The sequence below is a fragment of the Panthera uncia genome, assembly GCF_023721935.1.
Source record: "Panthera uncia isolate 11264 chromosome A1 unlocalized genomic scaffold, Puncia_PCG_1.0 HiC_scaffold_17, whole genome shotgun sequence".
In the NCBI taxonomy this organism is placed as follows: Eukaryota; Metazoa; Chordata; class Mammalia; order Carnivora; family Felidae; genus Panthera; species Panthera uncia.
In genome coordinates, this window is record NW_026057577.1 from 78,864,885 (window position 1) to 78,888,100 (window position 23,216).

At 36.4% G+C, this 23,216-nt stretch overlaps 1 long non-coding RNA gene across 2 annotated transcripts in view; it reads left to right on the forward strand.

Moving 5' to 3' along the window:
- The window catches only part of LOC125934348 (uncharacterized), a 123,021-nt gene that overhangs the window by 14,018 nt on the left and 85,787 nt on the right, over positions 1–23,216 (forward strand). Inside the window, exon 1 of one of the 2 annotated variants that reach the window (XR_007461339.1) lies at positions 634–725. The exons of the other annotated variant lie outside the window; for it this stretch is intronic. This is a non-coding gene — a long non-coding RNA (uncharacterized LOC125934348). Of the gene's footprint in view, positions 1–633; positions 726–23,216 lie in introns of those variants that run through there. 2 annotated transcript variants of the gene reach the window in all.

A 23,216-nucleotide genomic window follows, 5' to 3' on the forward strand; every position in this document is an offset into this window, starting at 1 on the left:
TAAGGCCATTGGTGTTATAAAATGACCAAGAAAATTGGAATGGCATTAACAATTTTTTTGGTTTTTACTATTTGGAAGAATCAGAACCTTTGGCATCAGGTTGTTTTCATAAGGTAGAAGGAAAATATAAAATTTATTCAGAACTTTTTCTCAATTGATATATTGTTTTGAAAAGCCTTATTATACCCACAGGTTTTGGAAAAGTACAAACACTAAAATTAGAATATCTTTGAAATATCCTTTAAGAAGAAGTATGTCTTTTTCATAAATCTGTGGACAGTTCTTAGAAACATGGCAGAAGTAGTAAATTTATTCTTTGGTAAGCATTATCTTTAAAGATCCTTAAAATCATCAACAGCCTGATAGCTTGAAAACTACAAGGGCTATTTAAAATATAAGCTTATTGGCAATATTTAAATGAACTTCCAGATGAAGTATTTATTTTCTTACCCATTGGCTTTATTAGTCATGAGCATCTCTTTGAGACTTGTGCCAGTCTGCTTATGCCAGGTATACCACGGTACCAATCAACTCTAAAATTTCCATGACTTCTAACAATAGAGGTTTATTTCTTGTTCATGCTAATTGCCTATTGAAGGTTGACATGTAACACATCCTCACATTATTGTAACACAGCCTCACCGTTGTTTTTTCTTGTGTTGTCAGAGAGAAAGGAACGCCTCTGTGGAACTGCAAGATGCCATTCAGATTCCTGCCTGGCACTGGTACAGTCACTTGGGCTTACTTTGGATTGGCCAAAGCAAATCATGTAGCCAAACCTGAGATTGTGGCAGTAGGAAATATATTTCTTTCACGGGGAGAATTACCAGAGAGGGACTTTATAAGGTGGAGGAATGAATATTTTGAAGAAACAATGCAATCTGCCAGTCACCACTGTTATTCCTAGATAGGGACTCTGTTAGGATAAATATTACAGTTTTCTATGGAGGTTGCTTATCTCTAAAATTGTATTTCACAGACAATATCTACATCTTTTGTTGTTGTTGTTTTTATTATTGGATGGGGTTCTAACTTTTTTTTTGTTGTTAGTGTATCAAAAATTTCCCCGTGTCTCTTGTGTCAATAAATTGTTGGAATCAAGGCTTTTGTCTTTAAGGAACAGAATCCCACTGCAAGCCTGTGTGAGTACAAAGGAGGTGAAGGGCTTTATATGAATACAAGGGAATGTCATGGAGCCTATGGGCAGGAAGTACGGCTGGGCTCAGGTGGGACTGGAAAGCTGTAAGACATTACTCCTTCTCTCTGTGTCTTTTCTTTTTTTCTGTACATGTCTTTCCTTATTTTTCTGTGCAAATGGACATTTCTCTCTGCTTTCCCATGTATTTTGTACTCGATGACAATTCCACAACTTTTGAGTTTACCTGTCACCACTTCAAAAAACATCAGAGACTGAAATATCCTTTCTGATTTCCGATTCTGAACTCCCACAAGAGAGAAGCACTGGCTGGTAGGTTATGACTGGCTAGAGTCATGGAATTTAAATATCTATGATAGGGGAGTTGGGAGGAAACATCCACAGAAAGGGAGTTGTACAGACAACCCAGAGGCTGTCTTTTATGCAAATGTTAGGTTTCTTGGTTAAAAAAAAAGCAGCTTTAAAATATAGTTTTTTTCTTTTTAATAGTAATAAAATCTTCATGAATGTGTTTTGAAGAAACTTCTCAGTTATGTTTTTTTACTGTTTGATAGACAGGGAGAAGGCAGCATACTGGTAAAGCTTTCAAGGCAACTAACAGTTCAGTCTTGAAGCTGTTAAATTGTAAGAGAAAAAAGTATTGGGTATACTCATGTTCTTTTATACACTTTGTTCCTGCCTTCCCCAAGAGGCAGTGTTAGGTCACTGCTCCAGCTACATGACCAGCCATCTCCCATAAGGCCTGCTGCTGCTGTAAATCATGTTTCTCTAGAATTGGGGGGAAAGAAAAGAAAACCTTGATAGTGTTTTAAAAATGGTATTTCAACCTTTCTCAGACTTTAAAATACATATAAACTTGTCAATTATAATATCAGCGTTCCCTTAAATTCTGTGATGTTTAGCTGCATTGGTAAAGCAAATTAAAAAATCAGTGCGTGATAATTTTTTCTCCAACTTTTTATTTAGAAAGTTAGTAAACTTAGGAAAAGTTGAAAGGATAAAAAATGTTTTCCCATATATCCTTTGGGTGGATTCACCAGTTTTGCCACATTTGCCTGTATCTCCCTACATGTATGCTTGTATCTTCCTTTATTTATTAGGCATGGTTTACTCAATTAAAAGGAAATCATATAATTCCTCCTGAAAGAGCTTTATTACTTTAATTTTTCTGGATGCTACATCCCTCTCTTTCTTTGTCAAATAAAAAATGCTTTTGTAAAACTATATCTCAAACAAATGTTAATAACCAAGAAGGCTTAGGGCCCTTTACAGTTACCTATTTTGCTCCTTTGTATAGTAAGAGGCTTATTACAATATAGATACAACGTTATCTGTCGTCAGAAAAACAACTTTATCAGTGGTTTTCACACAAATTGTCCCTAAAATCTATGTCGATGCTTGTTTTCCAGACCAATTTGCCCATGCTATTCTAGTTTTATTTTTGATATATGCTGGAAAATGATCTAGAATCAACAGCAGGTGGCAGTGCTACCAAAGGTTGTGACTTTTGGTATATAATCAGCTTGGAAAGGAATGTTACCTTTCAACTCTACAGAAGTAATACAATTAGTAAGGAATCTTTAAATAGATACATACATTTATCAGTAATTAGTTTTATTTCAAGAATTATTTTCCCAATCAACTGAATATTATAAACATATTAAAAAATACTGTTTTAGAGACTGAATTTTGTTTAAATTCTGGGATCAAATAACTGAGAAAAACCAGCTTATTTTTTTCCTTATTCTATAACAAAAAAACAAAACCCTAAATACTTACAGTTAGAAAGATTAGGTAGTTTAAATCCTGTTAAAATTTTCAGGAAAAATGTCATGGCAAAATCATTAATTTCTATGGATGAAAAGGTAGTTATTTTGAAAATTTGTGGCAAGCTTCAGGAAAGCTTTTATAAAGCTAAAATACTCTAATTCAACAGGGTAGCAAATTTTAGAAAGCTTAAACTGCTCTGGGCATTTGTGGAAATAATTGAAAATTTCTTCTTTAGTTCTAATTTGTTTCATAGACTATAATTTTGCTGTGTTTGTCTGCTTTCATTTTAAAGAAGAGAAACCTGGAAAGTAAAATAATTTGTTTCCATAGAGGTATTTTATTTGGTTTTTCACAATTTTTGTGTCATTTTACTACAAATGATGAAGACTTTTTAAAAAATTGTCTTAATTTTTTTTTTTTTTTTTTTTTTGAGAGAGAAAGAGAGAGAGAGCGCAGGGGAGGGACAGAGAGAGAGGGAGACACAGAATCTGAAGCAAGTTCCAGGCTCTGAGATGTCAGCACAGAGCCCTACATGGGGCTCGAACCCATGGTCTTCAGCTCAAGACCTGAGCTGAAGTCGGACACTTAACCGACTGAGCCACCCAGGTGCCCCTAGACTTTTGAAGATGATGCATCAAAAACTTTATTTTTTCTTAGATTTTAATAGATCTATACATGTGTTTGAATAACTTACACATTGCATATTTACACATTCATATGTTTGTATATCCATGTGTCATCTAGACATTAGCTCACAGCAGACTAGTATAGCTTAATTTAATTTATGAAGAACTCACAACACTTAAAACTACAAGAGAACTGGGAAATCAAGGTCATTGCTTAGATGAAGAAACTGAGGCCCAAGAGAAATATCACTGAAGGAGATTTAATGTTATGAAAAGACCTAGTTATACATTCATTCTTGTGTCTCTGGAGTGACTCAGCTGCAAATTATTATTTTACTTACTTCCTGCTGTGTACCTCCCCCTACCCCAGGGACAGGGGAATGGGGGTACAGTATCATTCTCTAGGTCCTGTTTTTTATTATGAAAAAAAAATGATTTTAACAAATACTCTTTTTCCTCCAGGAAGCACATAGTTAGCCGCTTAATTAACTCATTGACTTCATGCTTGATGTGTAATTAAAATAAGATGAGCTTTTCTGAACCCCAGTTTCAGTGCTTTTTGAGGACTACCCTGTGTAGTGATAGCTATTATTATCCTCACTTTTTAAGAATGATATGGAAAGAAATGGCAAAATATTTAAGTTGTATTAAGATAAAACACTGACTCATCAGGAGATTTGAATGGGACAAAAGGACTCTTAGGCTTAATCACTGTTTGCCAAAGAACAGCTTTTTCCATAAAGAAGAAACAAAACAGAAACAAATCTTAAATTTTTCTTCCAGAACTACACTGGAACTAGGAAATGAGATGGAAACATTCTATACATCGTATGTGGAATAAATTGTTTTGAAATAGAAACACTTTGCCTCTTCTCAAAATATCAATGTCTTATTGAACTTATTTGTTAGACACAATTTTTTGTACTTCTGAAATTTAGTTATGATTCAATTCTTAATCATTACCCTTTAAAACCTAGTTTTTGTACATGGTAGCTTTTTTTTTTTTTTTTTTTTTTTTTTTTTTCTTTTTATAAAAAACTTTTTTTTTATTGTTTTTTTTTTTTTTTTTTTTTTTTTTTTTTTTTAAGTTAGGCAAATCACTGTTTCTTGAAAATTCTCAGGTCAAGTCCATAGTCAAGTGAAGTACCTTAAAAAAAGAACTTTATCAAGTTTGGCCTGCAGTAATCTATGCTTTAAATTACAGCACAACTCATTCCAAATCAATATAATGAATTGATTTGTAAACGTTTCAGGCAGGATTGCTTTCTTTGGATTTTGTCTATTGAATGTGTACTGCAGTTAAAGCATCTTTTTTTCCTGCATAATTAAGTCCATGTTCTTGGCCTTTCACTGAGTTTAAACTGGGTTTAAAAGGCAGAAATGTATGTTAAAGCAAAATTATGCACATCCATTATTCTTAGTCTTATAAATATTGAAGCATTTTTTTCCCCTCTTTTGTTGAGAAATAGAAGAGAAAATAAAGCTGAATGCCCTGAACTTTAGTTCCCATTTCTTGGGATATTTTATGTGTGGAAAAAATTGAACTTACTGCTTTCAAATGCCTAAATTGCCTTAATACATAGTAAAATGCTTTATTTTTATAGCTATGATTATGTTTAAATTATGGTATATGACAAAATATAAGAAGGAACAAGATAGTGCTTTAGATTTTGGAAAATCTGAAGAGATTTTGAGTTAATATATAAATGGAAAGAGCTGTAGGGAAGGATCAGTTCAACTAACATTTATTGAGTGCATGTAACTGCCTTCTATGTGCCAGGCACTGGGTTAGTCACTTTATGGGTACCTTTCTGTTTCCCAGCTATCCTGCAAGGAATAAAATACCTAATTATTTACATACAAGGAAAATGGAAAATTAAGTGCACCTAGGATTAAAACATGGGTCTTCATAATGATGTTTTGGACTAGTAGTTTTCAGATACTGGGAAATATAAAAATAAATCAGTTCAGTTCTTGTCTTCAAGATATTATATATGGTGGTCTACTGGGAGAGATAGACATTCAAACAAATAATTGCATTACCATGTGATAAGTCCCAATATATAATGGTATACTACAATAAGGGAGGGAATTATTTCAGATAGAGGGAGTTAAATGTGTAATCATTGGGATGTGAAAAGGTATAGTGCTGAAGAAATGAAAAGTAGTGTCCTGTGGCTGATTTTAAGGGCCTGGAATTTTATGCTATGTAGTTTAGGACCCCTAGGATACTCTGCTTTCAAACAACCCTCATTACTGTCTTCCTAAATGGTTGTTTGGGCCAGTAGATTTAACTGTTTTGTATCTTTGTATGCACAATTGAATTATCAGACTTTTGTAGGACATATCAGACTTTTTCTTTTCTTTAAAAAAAATTTTTTTTAACATTTATTCATTTTTGAGACACAGAGAGAGACAGAGCATGAGTGGGGAAGGGGCAGAGAGAGGAGGAGACACAGAATCCGAAGCAGGCTCCAGGCTCTGAGCTGTCAGCACAGAGCTCGACGTGGGGCTTGAACTCACGAACTGCGAGATCATGACCTGAGCCAAAGTCAGACGCTCAACTGACTGAGCCACCCAGGCACCCCAGGACACATCAGACTTTTGTAGAACAGGATACATTTGAACACCAGTATTTGCAATGCTCATTAGCAAGACATAGTCACTTTTTAAAAAAGATACACATATTTACAGAGTAGTTTCCAGTTGTCAATGATTATAACTGTGAAAAAATGCATACACAAGGAGGTACTGGTAGTGCTCACTCAGCAACTTCGTATCCGATTTTTCAGTGTTTATGAACAATGAACAAAATATTTTAGACCATGTACGTGGCTGTCATGTAGGAGAAATGACTTGTAGGATTTTGGAGTTTTTGAAATGTAAAGAACATTTCTGGAACTGGCAATGAACTGATATTCTGAAGTGAGCACATCTGACAGACTGAATAACATATAGGAAACCTATGAATTGATACCTTACTGGTATTGGCGATCTTTGTAAGTGCTGTTATCTACTGTGAAAAATAATTCCATTTTTCATTTGAACCACCCAAAATTTTATCTTTAAATTTCATTTGTACTTTGAGAATTAACAAAAGCTTATGTATTTGGAACATCATCCTATACAATACTTGACTAGCGTGGTGAAACTGTGTTTTCTAGCTCCTTAAATGTTGTTCAGTTATGGGATCTCTTGCACTCTTGGTTAGTGTATTTTTGTGCCCTTAGTAATAGCAGTTGCATTCTGAAACCAAAGTTATGAATTTATAGATATATGTATTGGTTCTGAGGTACTACTTTTCTGGCAAAAATATGAGTGTAATATAAGTTAGTAATTTAAAATAATATAGTGTTCAAGTTACACTTCTCTTCAAGTTAAAAATATCTTACAATGTGAGACAGTCACCCTGCTAAGAAGAAAGTATCTGGAAACACAACAGTTGTCCCCATAAACACTTTAACCAGTAGTTCTCCCTTTGTCTGTAGAGTTTCAACGTTACTTCTCTTCACCACAAAGCAGATATCCTTATCACTAGCAACAGCATGAACTCAGAAATAAAACTTACCATTAAAACTTTTCACATTTTTCCCAAATGCTTTGTGAACATGAAACCATTAAGTAATAGAAAGAAGGAGATTTTTAGTCAGGAAGCAGTCTTTCTTTTTTTTTTATGGGGGTCAAATTAAAGATAATAGAAAGGTAACAATTGACCTTTTTTTTTTAAGATTTGTAGCTTTTTTTTTTTTTTAGTGTTTATTTATTTTTGGGAGAGAGAGAGCATGAGCAGAGGAGGGGCAGAGAAAAAGGGAGACACAGAATCTGAAGCAGGTTCCAGGCTCCAAACTTTCAACACAGAGCCCGACGCGGGGCTTGAACTCACAAACCTCCAGATCATGACCTAAGCCAAACTCAGATGTTTAACCGACAGAGCCACCCAGGTGCCCTAAGATCTTAGCTTTAAAGGAATTTAATGTTTCTGAGACAACATATGAGTCAATTAAAATATAGTGTGTTTGTGTGTGTGTGTGTGTGTGTGTGTTTAATCTTGCTGTTGCTACTTTTTAATGAAAAACAGCCACATTTCTGCTTTTTGTTGTTGTTGTTGCTGTTGTTGTTGTTGTTGTTGTTGTTGTTGTTGTTTTTTAGGATATTGTCCTGAGTTAGAAGTCATTTTCATGCTTTTTATAAACAGGCCCAAACAAATTCTAAGTTGATTTTGTCATATCAGTATTGGGAAGTAAGAACTGTGATACCTAATGATGGCCTTACTGTTGAATTGTTTTATGCCTAGGAGGCAAAATCTAAAATTCTTATTAGCTTGTTAATATGTCAGACATAATTGGAAAGTATGGAGTGTTTCCTAATTATTATCCTAGTAACCTCAACTCTATCTACTTTGGTTTTCTCAACACTGTGAAGAAATGTGAGCTTCAATTAATATTTGGGATTATGAAATCACAGATTTAAAGGTGTGAAGTGTGTAAATGTCATTATTCTAATAAAATTCAAATTTACAAGATGAAACCTTTGAATAGCCTTGAATAAATTGAATCTCCCAATAAAGCAAATCCTAAAATGACCATAAGAGGGTGCAAAGGCATTGTAGAAATGAACAAGCCCAATTCCTAGAATGACACAGAAATATACCTTTGTGACCATGAAATATTTAACATTTTAGAAAACATTCAAAGCTTCCAGAGCATTTCGTTGAACATGACATGAGTTTATGCTCATCTGAGTATAATCCTACTTTTCTTGATTTCTTCTGAATGAACAAGTTGTCACTATGTTGGTTTTTAAAAAGCTTAAATAGGATCAAATCAGGAAAGCAGTGTTAAAAGGGGATGTAATTATAGTTGCTGCTATTGAAAAAACTGATTCTAGGGTTTTTAAAAGTCATAAATACTATATTAAAATAATCTCGATCTTGTTTTATATACTTTATGTGTAAAGATGGACTTTTAACTTTGGGGGATAGGAAATGAATTCTTAGAATAGGAGGCCTTGGGAACATTTGAGAATCAAAGACAAAAATGCTATCAAATGTCTTCTAAAGACAAAATACAAAGTTTCTATTTGTTAATTTGGGCCTTAAAATTATTTTCTGTTTTAGATTATGTAATTTTATGGAACATATCTGTAGGCTGACTTTAATGGGCTATTTCATCCTTTGCAATTTTTTAGGGCTTTTAAATTTTATTTTAGAGAGAGAGAGAAAGAGAGAGTGTGCGTGAGTGAGTAGAGGAGGGGTGGTGCAGAGGAGAGAGAGGGAGGGAGGGTAGGAGGAAGGGAGAGAGAGAGAGAGAGAGAGAGACAGACAGACAGACTCTCAAGCAGGCTTCATGCTCAGCATGGAGGAGCCAGAGATGGGGCTTGATTCCATGGGCCTGGAATCACGACCTGAGCCAAAATCAAGAGTTGGATGCTTAATAGACTGAGCCACCCAGATGCCCCTCATCCTTTGCAATTTTTAAGAAATAAATCCAACTTAAAATAGCTAACCTAAGGTGAACTTTAAATATCAATAGATTAATTGACAAAAGGAACAAATGAGGTGTCTCTTTCAGAGACTGTTTGCATGGTATTAGACATTTAGGTGAGATCAAATTTTTTTTCCCAATATAACACCTTTTGTTTGTTTTGTGATAACCTTAGGAAAAATTGAGAATTATATTCTGTGTTATGAGTGAGAGGAAATAAAAATAAATGATTGTTGGGCATTCAGTATTGAGATTATATCTGTAGGAACTACTTTAGAAATAATCTCTTTGGTGATTTCATGTTAGCTTTTCAAAATAAAGTCAACGTTTGAAGTGAAATTTTAGAGATGTTAAGTCAGTGGAGATGTTTCTTCGTAATAGTAAGTCATCTACTAAGAGAAGCCCCAAAGCTCACAACATTCCTCATTTTTTCACCATCAGGATCTTAGAAACACAGGAAGCCCCTAAAAAAATCACCATCTTCCTATCTTTTAAGTGACCATACTTCACAATAGCTGAATTTTTAAAAAAATGTGTATTTATTTAGAGAGGGGGAGAGAGAGACAGAAAGCATGGGCAGGGGAGGGGCAGAGAGAGGGGGAGAGAGAGAATCTCAAGCAGGCCCTGTGTTTCCTGCTCAGAGCCCAATGTGTGGCTTGAACCCATGAACTGTGAGATCATGACCCGAGCTGAAACCAAGATTGGGACAGTCAGCCATCCAGGCGCTCCATGTCTTGGCTCTTGAAAATAAAGCTGCAGTGAACATAGGAGTGAATATATCTCTTTGATCTGTTTTTATTTTCTTCTGTTTTATTTTCTTCAGATAAATAACCATAAGTGGCATCGTTGGATTGTATAATAGTTCTATTTTTAATTTTTTAAGAAGCTTCTGTACTGTTTTCCATAGTTGCGGCATCAGTTTACATTCCCATCAACAGTGTATGAGAGCTACCTTTTCTCCACATCCTCACCAACACTTGTTATTTTTGTCTTTTTGATTGAGCATTTTCTTCATGTGCCTTTTGGCCATCTGTATGTCTTTTTTTTTTTTTTTTTTAATGTCTATTCAAGCCCTTTGTCCATTTTTAAATAATGTTTGTTTTTTTGATATTAGATTATGTACACTTTTATAGATTTTGGATATTAATCACTTACCAGATGTATGGTTTGCAAATATATTTTTCTCATTCAATAGGTTGCATTTGTGTTTTGTTGATTGTTTCCTTTGCGGTGCAAAAGCTTTTTAGTTAGATGTCATCCCATTGGTTTATTTTAGCATTTGTTGCCTTTGCCTAAGTGACTGGTCCAAAAAAAATATTCCTAAGACCAATGTTAAAGAGCTTATTACCTTTATTTTCTTTTAAGAGTTTTATGGTTTCAGGCCATACATTCACGTCTTTAATTCATTTTGAGTTTATTTTTGTATATGGTATAAGATAGTGGTTCAGTTTCATTCTTTAACATGTAGCTGTCCAGGCAATTATACTTTGAATAAAAGAGAAAGCAAAGACATATTAATACCTGAAGGAGAGAGAGGTCTGAGAATATTGTGAGGGGCAGTAACCAGTAATCTCAAAAAGACCGGAGGAGAGAAGAAACAAATATAGTTCATTTATTCAACATTTAGTTACTATATGCCAGATGTTGATCAACCTGTTGCTATTTTAAGACTCATCTGGTCTTAGTACTTGGAATTCTAAAGAGATGAACTTACCTTTCCCTTAGATTCTATGTCTACTCAGAAAATGTCAGATATCTAGTACTTTTAATAAACATTCAAATCACCCTGCATTAATTACTGGACACTGCAGACTTGGTATCACTGAGTTCCAAAAGGCAGTTATATCTTCTAATTTAGTGTTGATATGGGTCTTCTGTGGCTCATTATGCTCCATTGGTATTTTTCATAGCAGTCAATTAATTTTGTAGCTCAACTGGACAGAGTTGGTGCTACTTTGACATTTAATGTCAGGGTGGCAGAGAGTTACATTTAAAAAAGAAAAATTGCTACATTGGAAATAAGTATTTAAAGGTATTGTTTTATATTGTGAAGATAGCTAATGTTTTGTTTCATTTTGTTTTTCCTTACTCATAGGGACTAGGGACAACCAAGGGTTTTTAATTCATTCTTCAGCCTGTGGTAAGGATTCCATGTCATCCTTCAAAGGCAGCTTGATATTTATCTTCTTTAAAGGTCTCAAGGGAAGGAAAATCTATAAGCTACCTTGGTGACCCATCTTAGTGTAGAATAGCCCTTATACATTTATATAAGAAAGAATGAAGAAAATTTCAGTTTGACATAAAAATCATCATTTATAACAGGTCACTGGGAATGAGGGGACGACTACACATTTCCTTCTCTTCCTGTGTGGAGAATATGAATGACCTTTGACAGCCGTAACTTTCCCCTGCGTTCTGCCTAAAATCATTGCGATCTGTGAATGTTAATGAAAGGACATCAAGAACAGCTTTCAGACAGTGTATGTAATTTTGGGCAGATGAGAGGTTGAGGAAAACTCCTGAATATCCTCCTTTTCTCCACTTTTTTTTTTCCCTGACTTTCCACAGGTTCCATCCATTTCTCCCAGTTCATTTTCTCCCAATTTCCTGTCAGTGAACACAAGCTTAGGTCATGACAAGTCATGACATTCAGGTGTAGAACTCTCTCAGGCTCTGTGACAGAAAGGAGGCGATTAAAGCTGACTTAAAGTGAATGGGGCTGGGCCAGGCATAAAATGTGGACTGTTCATCTCACCTCTAACTCAGAAGCTGATGCCCTGGGGATAGGATGGGCAGCTGGTGGGTGAAGGAAATACATTTTGAGGAAGCAGCATAGTAAATAGACTCTTGGGCCTCTGTGTACATTAAGGCCCTGCTCTGTTAGGTCTCAGGGATAATCTATGTTCTCCTGGCCATATATACCATAGTTTGCAACTTTAAAGGAAACAAGTAAATGCAACGAAAGCAGTTGTATTTTAATAAGATGATAATTTTGAACTACTCTCTTCAGAGATGGTCTATTCAGAAGTTTTGTGGATGTGATGGTATTTTAATGAAAGCAGCGTGAGGGATGCATCATATTACTACATAATCAGGCTGTGACAGTGTCTCCATTGGCTAGTACATCACTGCTCTGTGGTCTGCTCTGATTCCAGAGGAGATTTGAGGTGTCGACTACAGACTGTCGAGTTATCTGGGTCTTGGTTACTTTATTCTCCCCTAATGTGATACCTTGTAAATTTAGAGTGCTGGGCAGTTATGCTGCTAGCCTTCAGATTACATTGATGGATATTGGAGAATGAACCTTGTTTTGAATGCATGAGTCCTTGCTTAGGCAATCAACTCTTTTTTGGGGGTGGAGAGGGATAGAGACAGGGTGGACCTAAAAATGTTGTAAACAGCATCTGTTAACATTGGGCTTCCTTTGAGAGAGGAGGTTTTATTTCAAATGTTAAATATTTAAATTAGTTTAAATAACTGGCTGCTTTCAAAATCTCAAGTATTGTTTTGCATATATAATCTTATAGTTACATTGTATGGATTTAAATTTATGTTATAAAATAATGCAATTCCGGCTTAGGGCTAGAGGTGTGTTATAGACTGAATGTTTGTGTCTCTTCAGAATTCCTGTGTTGAAGCCATAGCCCTGAATATGTTGGTGTAGGCATGCTGACCATGTTGGGTTACATGTTCCAGGCCTCTTGGAGATTAATGTACATATGTTAGAAATACATATTAAGGCTGGGATGGAGGGAGGCTTGCTTCAGCCTCCCATGAATCTATTAGAGATAACATAGTCTTGCCCCTTCCTGACTCATAGATGGCCCACAAAATCTAATTAAAGGTTAGCTGTCAATTAGGTGTGCCAACCCTTTGAAATGCATGAGAACTCTTTGATCTCACTATAGTGCTCCTCCCCTTGCCCCACCACCTGTCCGCTTGCTGTATAAACTGTGTAGACTGAGGTCCAGACTCTGCAGCAAATAGCTGTGCTGCATCTGGGTCATCATCTGCTCAATCCGCCCTATCAGTAAGATACCCTGTGTAAATTACATGGAGTTTTGCTGGCTGTGTTTTTCAGTCTCAAAGTCTCCTTAATTTGGGGGATAGCTTTCTGTTCCTCCCCCACCTTCTAACAGACAGTATTTGGAGATAAGCCCTTTGGGAAGTAATTAGATTTAGAGGAAGTAATGGGGGGGGCATGATGGGATTAATACCCTCTAAGAGTAAGTTGCTTTCTCTACCTCTGCCCTGTGAAAACTCAGTGAGAAGGCTGCCTGCTGCAAGCCAAAAAGTGGGCTCTCACCAGGAAGAACATCTGCTAGCACCTTGATCTTGGATTTGTCAGCCTCTAGAATTTTGAGAAATTGATATCTTGTTTAAGCCTCCAGTTTATAGTATTTTGTTATAGCAGCCTGAGCTGGCTAGGACAGGGTAGGAATATCAACATGATTCTAAGATGTAAAATATTTACTCCATTACCTTCTTTTATGAATGTTCTGTTGAACTTTCTAGCTACCTTTCATAAATCCCACGCTGCCACGGACGCATCCTGGTGGTGTCTGAAGGTATCCATCTCTCAAAATCTGTACTTTGGAATTTTACTTGTTTTCCATTACACAGCCAAAAATGTGTAAGTCATTTGTCAGCACATCCCCCCTTCCTCTTTATCCATATTCAAATTAACACCAGTTTTTGTAACAGTCCCCCCAATTTTTTGATTCTCATCTTTTTATTCTTATCTACTCTATTCTAAATTATCAACTCTTGACTTGATGATTGCAGAAGTCTCCTGATTGGAGACCTACTTCCATTCCATCTCTCCTCCAATCCACTTTATTCAGAGTGGTCAGCATCTTGTTTGGTTTTGTTTTAATGGATTTATTTTCTGAAGGTTTACGGAAAAATTAAGTGATATGTACAGAGTTTCCATATACCTCCCTGACCCCAACAGTTTCCCCTATTATTAACATCTTGCATTTTTGTGCTACAGTTGTTACAGTTGGTGAGCAATAATTGATACATTATTATTAACTAAGATTTGTAGTGTTAGGGTTTGCTGTTTGTAGTAGACATTCTATGGGTTTTGAGGAATGCATAATGGTATGTGTCCACCACCAGAGTATCATTCAGAAATAGTTTCACTGTCTTAAAAATCCTCTGTGCTATGCTGATTCATCCCGCCCTCTTCCACCTTCTGGTAACCACTGATCTCGCCCCCCTCTCCATTCACTAATCTGAGAATGAAAATCTCATATGTTAACACATTGTTTTACAATTTATCCATTTATGCTTTTAACATTATCAGATTTATTTTGTTTCACATTACACACTCCTAGAGCACTGTGTTTTTTATGTTTTTTTTTTTTTTAAGAGCAATCCATTTTAAGGATTTAAAGGAAGCTAAGGACCCTCGTCCTATATTCACTGACATCCACTCTATTATGTAGTTTCACATAAAATGTCACTTGCTTCATGGGCACTCTGAATCCATGTTTAAGAACCCTTGTCCTAAAGGGAACAATTTGTGTACAGCTCTTTTTACCCTATGGAATAAAGTACGCACAATTTCTTTCAGTATTAACTAAAATATATAGGGCGCCTGGGTGGCTCAGTTGGTTAAGCGTTGACTTTGGCTTAGGTCATGATTCCCCCCCCCCCCCCCCCCCCCCCCGTTCATGAGTTCCAGCCCTGTGCTGACAGCTCAGAGCCTGGAGCCTGCTTTGTATTCTGTGTCTCCCTCTCTCTCTCTGCCTCTCCCCCACTCCGGCTCTCTCTCTCTCTCTCAAAAATAAACATTTTGAAAAAATTAAGTATATAAATTTAATGTGCAAACTAAAATTTTATGCCGTTCTCCTGGGATAGCTCTATTCATTGTAAAGAAACAGAATTCAGTTTTCTGAGCACCTGGGTGGCTCAGCTGGTCAAGTGTCTGACTCTTGATTTCAGCTTAGGTCATGATCTCGTGAGCTCAAGCCCTGCATCAGGATCTGCACTGACAGCATAGAGCCTGCTTGGGATTCTCTCATTCCTCCTCTATGTCTGGCCCTCCCCCGCTCACACTCTTTTTCTTTCTAAAAACAAAAACAAAAACAAAAACAACCCCATAGACACAGAATTCACTTTTAGAACAAATTTGATAAATGTATTTTTTTCTCTTGCGAATGGGAATTTTTTTCTACAGAGGTTTGAACTTTTAAGATTGTGTATATACTCATAGGTTGTAAAAAAGTCATTCTCATTCTGTGTTTGTGAAAGCCATTTTGATCTGTGCTGTTTCTTATTTGCACTGTTTTCTCTTTTTCATTTTCACTGCTCTGTTTTAACCGATTCAGTTTTTCTTTTAAATTATTCCTTCTCCAAATATGGTATTATGTTTTTCGATAGAATATTTATTGAAGATACTTGAATTCATAGAAATGATAGGACTCTAGATCTAGGAGAACCCTCACATGATAACATTAATTTCCTTGGCTTGTTCCTCTCTGCACCATGACCCCACCAGGTTCCACAGCAGATTGGTGAGAGGTCCACAGCTTCGTTGCCTCTCCCATAGCCATGGTCCACTCTCTGGAATTTGAAAAGGAGGCTTGAGGCAGGATTTCAGCAAGACCTCCCAGTTTTGTGTGTTTGATGAGTCTATCTCCCTAAGACAAGCTTAAGGGAAGGAAGCCCAGAGGCCTCACTTCTTGCTAGTAATATAATCCCTCTTCATTCATCTTATCACTACAAGTACCCAAGATAATAATTGTCAAAAAATGCTGTATTTTGAACTGCTTGCCCTTCTAAAAAAAAGTATGAGGACAAACCCTATTACACTTTACACTCATGTTTGTCTAAGTCACCTTCAGAAGCCCCCAAATTTCAATTCATAGATCATCACCTGGGCTTATGCTCCATAAGCCTCAAATATCCTGATAGGACCACATCATTTGCCTCTCCCCCATACTTCAAATTCTTTCCCTGTGCTTTTACAGTTTATCATGAAAATCTGAAATCCTTGATATCCACTACTCTGTCCTGTTACCTTTACCCTTTTTCTTTGACTGATACCTTGTCATTCTTGAAGATGTTTCTTATCTAGTTCTCTTTACTGGTGGCAGTTTTTAAATCTCACATTCCACATATAATGGAGACTGAAGATGAGATAGGTGTTCTCCTTCTGTTTCATTGTTCCTTCTGACCACTGTATTATCCTCCTTTCTCCAAAAGATAAGATTCTCTGAAGTAGATACCTTCTTGGTAATGTCCAACCCTCTCCACTCATTCATCGAAGATTGAAAACTCTGGATCATTGTTTTCATTATTGATGGCTTCAGTAGCCTTGCGGATGATCACACTCAACCCCTCTGTGCTTCTTGACCTCACTTTTTCTGACTACAATATAGTCCATGACATACCCTAGACTTTGTCATTACCAATAGGTACCCCCACCTTCAAATACAGAATTCAAGCACCCACTCTTTTTTTTTTTTAATTTTTTTTTTTTTAATATATGAAATTTACTGTCAAATTGGTTTCCATACAACACCCAGTGCTCATCCCAAAAGGTGCCCTCCTCAATACCCATCACCCACCCTGCCCTCCCTCCCACCCCCCATCAACCCTCAGTTTGTTCTCAGTTTTTAACAGTCTCTTATGCTTTGGCTCTCTCCCACTCTAACCTCTTTTTTTTTTTTTTTTCCTTCCCCTCCCCCATGGGTTTCTGTTATGTTTCTCAGGATCCACATAAGAGTGAAACCATATGGTATCTGTCTTTCTCTGTATGGCTTATTTCACTTAGCATCACACTCTCCAGTTCCATCCATGTTGCTACAAAAGGCCATATTTCATTTTTTCTCATTGCCACGTAGTATTCCATTGTGTATATAAACCACAATTTCTTTATCCATTCATCAGTTGATGGACATTTAGGCTCTTTCCATAATTTGGCTATTGTTGAGAGTGCCGCTATAAACATTGGGGTACAGGTCAAGCACCCACTCTTTAACCAACTGTATTAGTTTCCTACTGATGCTATAATGATCCTAGTGGCTTAAACAACACAATTATTTTATCTTATACTTCTGGAAATAAGAAGTCCAAAATGGGTCTTAAAAGCTAAAATCAAAATATCAACAGAGCAGCATTCCTTCTTGAGACTCAAGGGGAGAAAATGTTTCCTTGCCTTTTCCTTGCCTCTTCTGGCTTCTAGAGGCCACCTACTTTCCTGGTTTGTGACCTCTTCCTTCCTGTTCAAAACCAGAACCATGGCATCTTCAAATCTCTGACTTTGACTCTCTATTTCTATCATCACATCTCCTTTATCTGTCTCTTTCTTCTGCCTTTGTCTTATAAGGACCCTTGTAATAATGTTTAGCCCATTTCAATGACCCCAGGAAATCTCCCCATTTCAAAGTACTTAATTTAATCACATCTACAAAGTCCCTTTTGCTATGTAAGGTAACATATTTACAGGTTCAGGGGATCAGGATGTGGACATCTTCAGTGGATCTTTATTTCCTTCTGTCAAATCAACTATCTTGTATTTCCAGGTCATTTACTGATTCTCTGTCTTCAACATTATTTGATTACATTTGGATCTAATTCATTTACTATACTGCTTACTCACTATTACTGTTTTAATGGACTCACTTTTCTCTTTGTGCAATTTATATTTTATGGTCTTTTATTCCCTTTTAGACACTCTCAACACCACTTTTCCCATTCTCCTCTGCATCTCTGCCTTCTGTAGCACTCATCAGATATAGTGTATCCCTGGTTAAACACAGCCAACTCTCTGTCTACGTACTTTGGACCTAGACCTGAGCAGCAGAAGGTGGCTGCAGAAAAACATCTTTTCATGAAGATCTTTCTTATCCCTCTCCTCTTCTTGCCTTCCATGTGGAGGGGCTTTAATAACATAGCTATCCTGTCTCTAGCTTCTTACTTACACTGCAGTGAAGGAGATGTAAATTTATTTACCTGAGAGACTGAGAGGTGGAATTGGGAACATCTGCCTCATCCTCCTTGGCATCTGTCTGCCTGCAAGAGTTCCCCTTCTGTGCAATGTTGCTGTGAGGGAGATCTAACCCTGTGATGTGGACTGTACTTTTCCAACACCGATGATTACTGGGTTGGCAGGTCTATCTAATTGTGAACTTCAATATTAGAACATCCGCTTGCCCACAGCTATCAGACACATTTTCCACGATTAGTGTTACAAAATAAAAGGGAGATGTTAATTTCCTATTTGCTTTTTTCTCATTTGAAACACAACTTGAGTGTATTATTTATTTATTTATTAAAAAATTTTTTTAATGTTTATTTATTATTGAGAGACAGAGAGAGAGCATGAGGATGGGAGGGGCCGAGAGATGGGGAGACACAGAATCTGAAGCAGGCTCCAGGCTCTGAGCTGTCAGCACAGAGCCTGACGCGGGGCTCAAACTCACAAACTGCGAGATCATGACCTGAGCTGAAGTCAAACACTTAACCGCCTGAGCCACCCATGCAACCTGAGTGTATTATTTATTGAATGTCTGTAAACTCTGACTGTTCTATCTAAAGTATCCCTTTCACTCTCTGATCCTTTGCCCTGCTTTGTTTTTCTTTATAATAATTACCAGTACTTGATATGATATGTTTGTTTATGTGCTCTGTTTCTTCTGCTAAATGTAAGTTCCACAGGGTAAGACATTTCTTTTAGCTATATTCATAGTGCCTGGAACAGTGATTGGCTCACAATGTGTATTTGTTGAATGACTGTTGAAAGAAAGAGTATGAGAACATATTCAGTATCATCTGAAGATTCACTTTAATTTTTAATTGTTTTAATGTTTATTTTTAAGAGAGAGAGTGTGAATGGGGGAGGGGTAGAGAGAGAGGGAGACACAGAATCCTCAGCAGGATCCAGGCTCTCAGCTGTCAGCACAGAGCCCGACGTGGGGCTCCAGATCACGAACCATGAGATCATGTCTCCAGCTGAAGTTGGATGCTTAACCAACTGAGCCACCCAGGTGCTCTTGAAGATTCACTTTAGACACTTGTAGTTTTATTTTGCTTTATTAAAAATGTGCCAATCCTCAATTATCCATGGTGGAGTTAATTAATTTAGAGATTAAACATAGTAAAAAGTAATACTAGTTTATATATTAAAAATTAAAATATGAAAAATTTTGATATACAGCAAAAAAAGTTTTATATACTAGCATCTATTTTCAATAGAAGTATGCAATAGCTAACATCTAATAAAATATATCAAACATATATCAAATTGTATGTACTTCAACTTGGGAACATCTTTCCTTTTGTCATTCTGAAGTATAGAATACTAATTTGAATGTTGGAATTGAAGCAAAAAAGCAGAGTGGTTAAAGAAATCATTCAGTAGAGGAAAAAGATACCATTTCTTCTTCACAGCATGTTATAGGGGAACAAACAAATTTTTGTTGGAAAAAAATGCCTTTTGTACCCTTTCTGAGTTCAAGTGGGTTAGAATGTGAAAGCGTGATAAGATAGCTTCTTTTGAGAGCTGTGATGAAATTTGGCCCCATTAGGAATGGTCAGAGCAATGCTGCTAAACAAGAAAAAAGTTTATTTGAAGTCTCATAGTGAAAGATATACCATATATCTACTGTTCCTCTTTTCTGATAGTAGACCTAGGTTTTCCTTTTGCAAGTCTTCACTTTTCCATTTGCAGCCCACGTCATTCAGATGGGCCTGACTGCTCTCCTACTTCCAGAGGGTGTCACAAGGATCAGGCTTGAATGGTCACCGTATTCCATATCCCTGACCACAGTCACTGGTACAGAGATGAGCTCATGACCCAAGCAGCCTTGGTCAATGTTAATGCCAAGACTTCAGTTGGAACTCTTGGAACAAAGTGCATTTTAGCTGGGGTTGATTGGCTTGGTAGAATATAAAACCGTGACTCTGCTAGGGCTGACTTGCTGGAAGCAAGCCAACTCACTGAAAATCAATTCTACAAAAACTAATTTTCTGAAATTAAATTTCCCAAATGAAAATTCACTTATATGACAAATCTACCAATTTACCCAAATCTTATTTCTTTTAACTACTTATAAAGACTTCTATAATTTATGCCTAGTGAAATGCTTTTAAAAGATGTAAGTGATTTTTAAAAACTAAGTTTTTATTTTTTATTACTAGTTTTTATTTTTATATAAGCATCTTAAGGAATTTACAGTTGGTAAATTCTAAGGACCATAAGGTAGTTTATTCTTCTAAATATATTTTTTGATATTTAGAAAACAGTGTTTCATCATCAATAACCAAGGGCATTTAATGTGAATTTTTTTCAGTTTCTGTTTACTTCATATCCTTTTTAAAAAAATGTTTATTTATTTTTGAGAGAAATAGAGAGGCAGAGAGAGAGAGAGAGAGAGAGAGAGAGAGAGAGAATCCCAAGCAGGCTCTGCACTGTCATTGCGGAGTCCAATGTGGGACTTGAACTCATGAACCGGGAGATCATGACCTGAGCTGAGATCAAGAGTCAGATGCTTAACTGACTGAGCCACCCAGGTACTCCCTTCATATCCTTTTAATGTCAATTTTTGTTATTGTTAAGATTTTTCTGCCAGTCTTCGTTTGACATTTAAATCTTAGCTTATTTCCAAGAAGTGGTATAAAATTTAATATTTGGTGTGATTTTTTTCTAATTGCTTTGCAGTTAATTTTATACTTTAAACATATCATTTTTAGGATTTTTAGCCAATTTCTATTTTGATTCTCCAAATCTTTGGGTTTTTTTGTTTGTTTCCTATATGCCAAATAATGACATAGTTATCACATAGTACATTACAGTAATAATAGCAATCACCTGCCTCTGTTCATCCTAATTTTCCTAACACTGCTTTAAATAATTTTATCATTTAAAGTCAAATCTCTTAGCAAATTATTTCCAAGTTCCTATGTCCACGTGTGTATTGTGAGAAACCAGAGTAACTTCATTTCTTTTGGATGATTTTTTTTATGTCCTATTCCCCCTCCTTTTAGGCATTTTTAGCTTTCTTGTATCAATTCTTCAGATGACATATGAGCTTAACTTTTATTTTTAGCAACTGTTTACAAAATTTCAACAAAAAAAGCAGCATCAACAAAGTCATTCAACAAATTTATTTTAACAGAACTAATTTTGGGAAAAAAGACTTTGTAAAATGACCTAAAATCAACTTTCTACCATAGAGGAGAGATTTGGTAAAAATGAATTTAATGCAGAGCAGACAGATTGCTGACATCTTTTGAACACCTGGATCCTAGTGTGCATTAAGGTAGAGGTTGCAGAGGGGCTCCTGGGTGGCACAGTCGGTTGGGCATCCAACTTCAGCTCAGGACATGATCTCATGGTTCGTGAGTTTGAGCCCTGCGTCGAGCTCTGTGCTGACAGCTCAGAGCCTGGAGCCTTCTTCAGATTCTGTGTCTCCCTCTCTCTGTGCCCCTCTCCCAATCCCTCTCCCTCACTCTCTCTCTTTCTCTCTCTCTCTCTCAAAAATAAAGATTAAAAAAAAAATAAAATAAAAACCAAAATGATAGAGGTTGGAGATTGGGTTCTCAGGCATGCAAACTGTGAACTAGACATTAGTATATAGGAATGTGTTAGGATCAACACCTGTGGAGGAGAAGTGAAGGAGGCTAATTGGGCAGAGACAGAAGTTGGGCTGTGATGATGTGTCAACAAGGGCCTTGGACAAGCCCACTCTTTTGGGGGACCAGAATGCCTTGATTTAGCTCCACTCTTTTCCTAGCATCAGGGTACCAGGGAAAGGGAATTTAAACAGAAGGTTGCATGAGAAACCTAGAGGGAAAATAAGGGGAAGTAGAAAATTTACTCAGCACACAGTGAAGCCTTACATAATCTTGCACAGTGGAGGATTCCTCTCTCGTGACTGTTCGTGTCTCTTAGAAGTGGTACCCTCTCCCATGGAATGTGCTGGACAGAATCACAGTGCCACTTCTACCTCTGAAACTCCCCTATTTCCAGCATCACTATACATCTTAACTTTTTCATAACAAAAATTTAATTTCCCTTTCTTTCCAGTTCTTTTAGAAGGTTCTTACTAGAACTTCCGTGAATAATAGTGTCCGTGTAACTCTTATTGCCTTTGTTACAACTAAACTTATGTGTGAAGACTGATGAACATATAAATGTTTTCAGCATTGGAATTAGCTATTTGTGGGAGGGGAAATCTCCAAACAGGGTTTGTGCTTGTATCCAGTTTAAATGGGTCCTATATTCTTTTAAAAAAATTTAAAAAATATATATACATATTATAGAGAGAGTGGGATTGGGAGGGGAGCAGAGATAGAGAAAGAGAGAGTCTTAAGTAGGCTCCATGCTCAGCATGGGAGCCTGACATGGAGCTCGATCGCAGAACCCCGGGATCATGACCTGAGCTGAAATCAAGAGTTGGATGTTCAACCAACTGAGCCACCTCTAAAAGTCTTAAAGCATATAAGCATACCTCTTTTTATTGTACTTTGTTTTATCCTGTTTCACAGATACTGTGTTTTTACATATGGAAAATTTGTGATGACCCTGTGTTGAGCAAGACTATTGGTACCATTTTTTCTTTTTTCTTTTTTTTAAATTTTAATTTATTTTTTAAATTTACATCCAAGTTAGTTAGCATATAGTGCAACAATTGATTTCAGGAGTAGATTCCTTAATGCCCCATACCCATTTAGCCCATCCCCTCTCCCACAACCCCTCTAGGAACCCTCTGTTTGTCCTCCATATTTAAGAGTCTCTTATGCTTTGTCCCCCTCCCTGTTTTTATATTATTTTTGCTTCCCTTTCCTTCCCTTATGTTCATCTGTTTTGTATCTTAAAGTCCTCATATGAGTGAAGTCATATGATGTTTGTCTTTCTCTGACTAATTTCGCTTCATATAATACCCTCTAGTTCCATCCACGTAGTTGCAAATGGCAAGGTTTCATTCTTTTTGATTGCCTAGTAACACTCCACTAGATAGATATAGATATGTATAGATATATAGATATAGATATAGATATAGATATAGATATAGATATAGATACACATACCACATCTTCTTTATCCATTCATCCGTTGATGGATATATGGGCTCTTTCCATACTTGGGCTATTGTTGATAGTGCTGCTATAAACATGGGGGTGCATGTGCCCCTTCAAAACAACACACCTGTAACCGTTGGATAAATA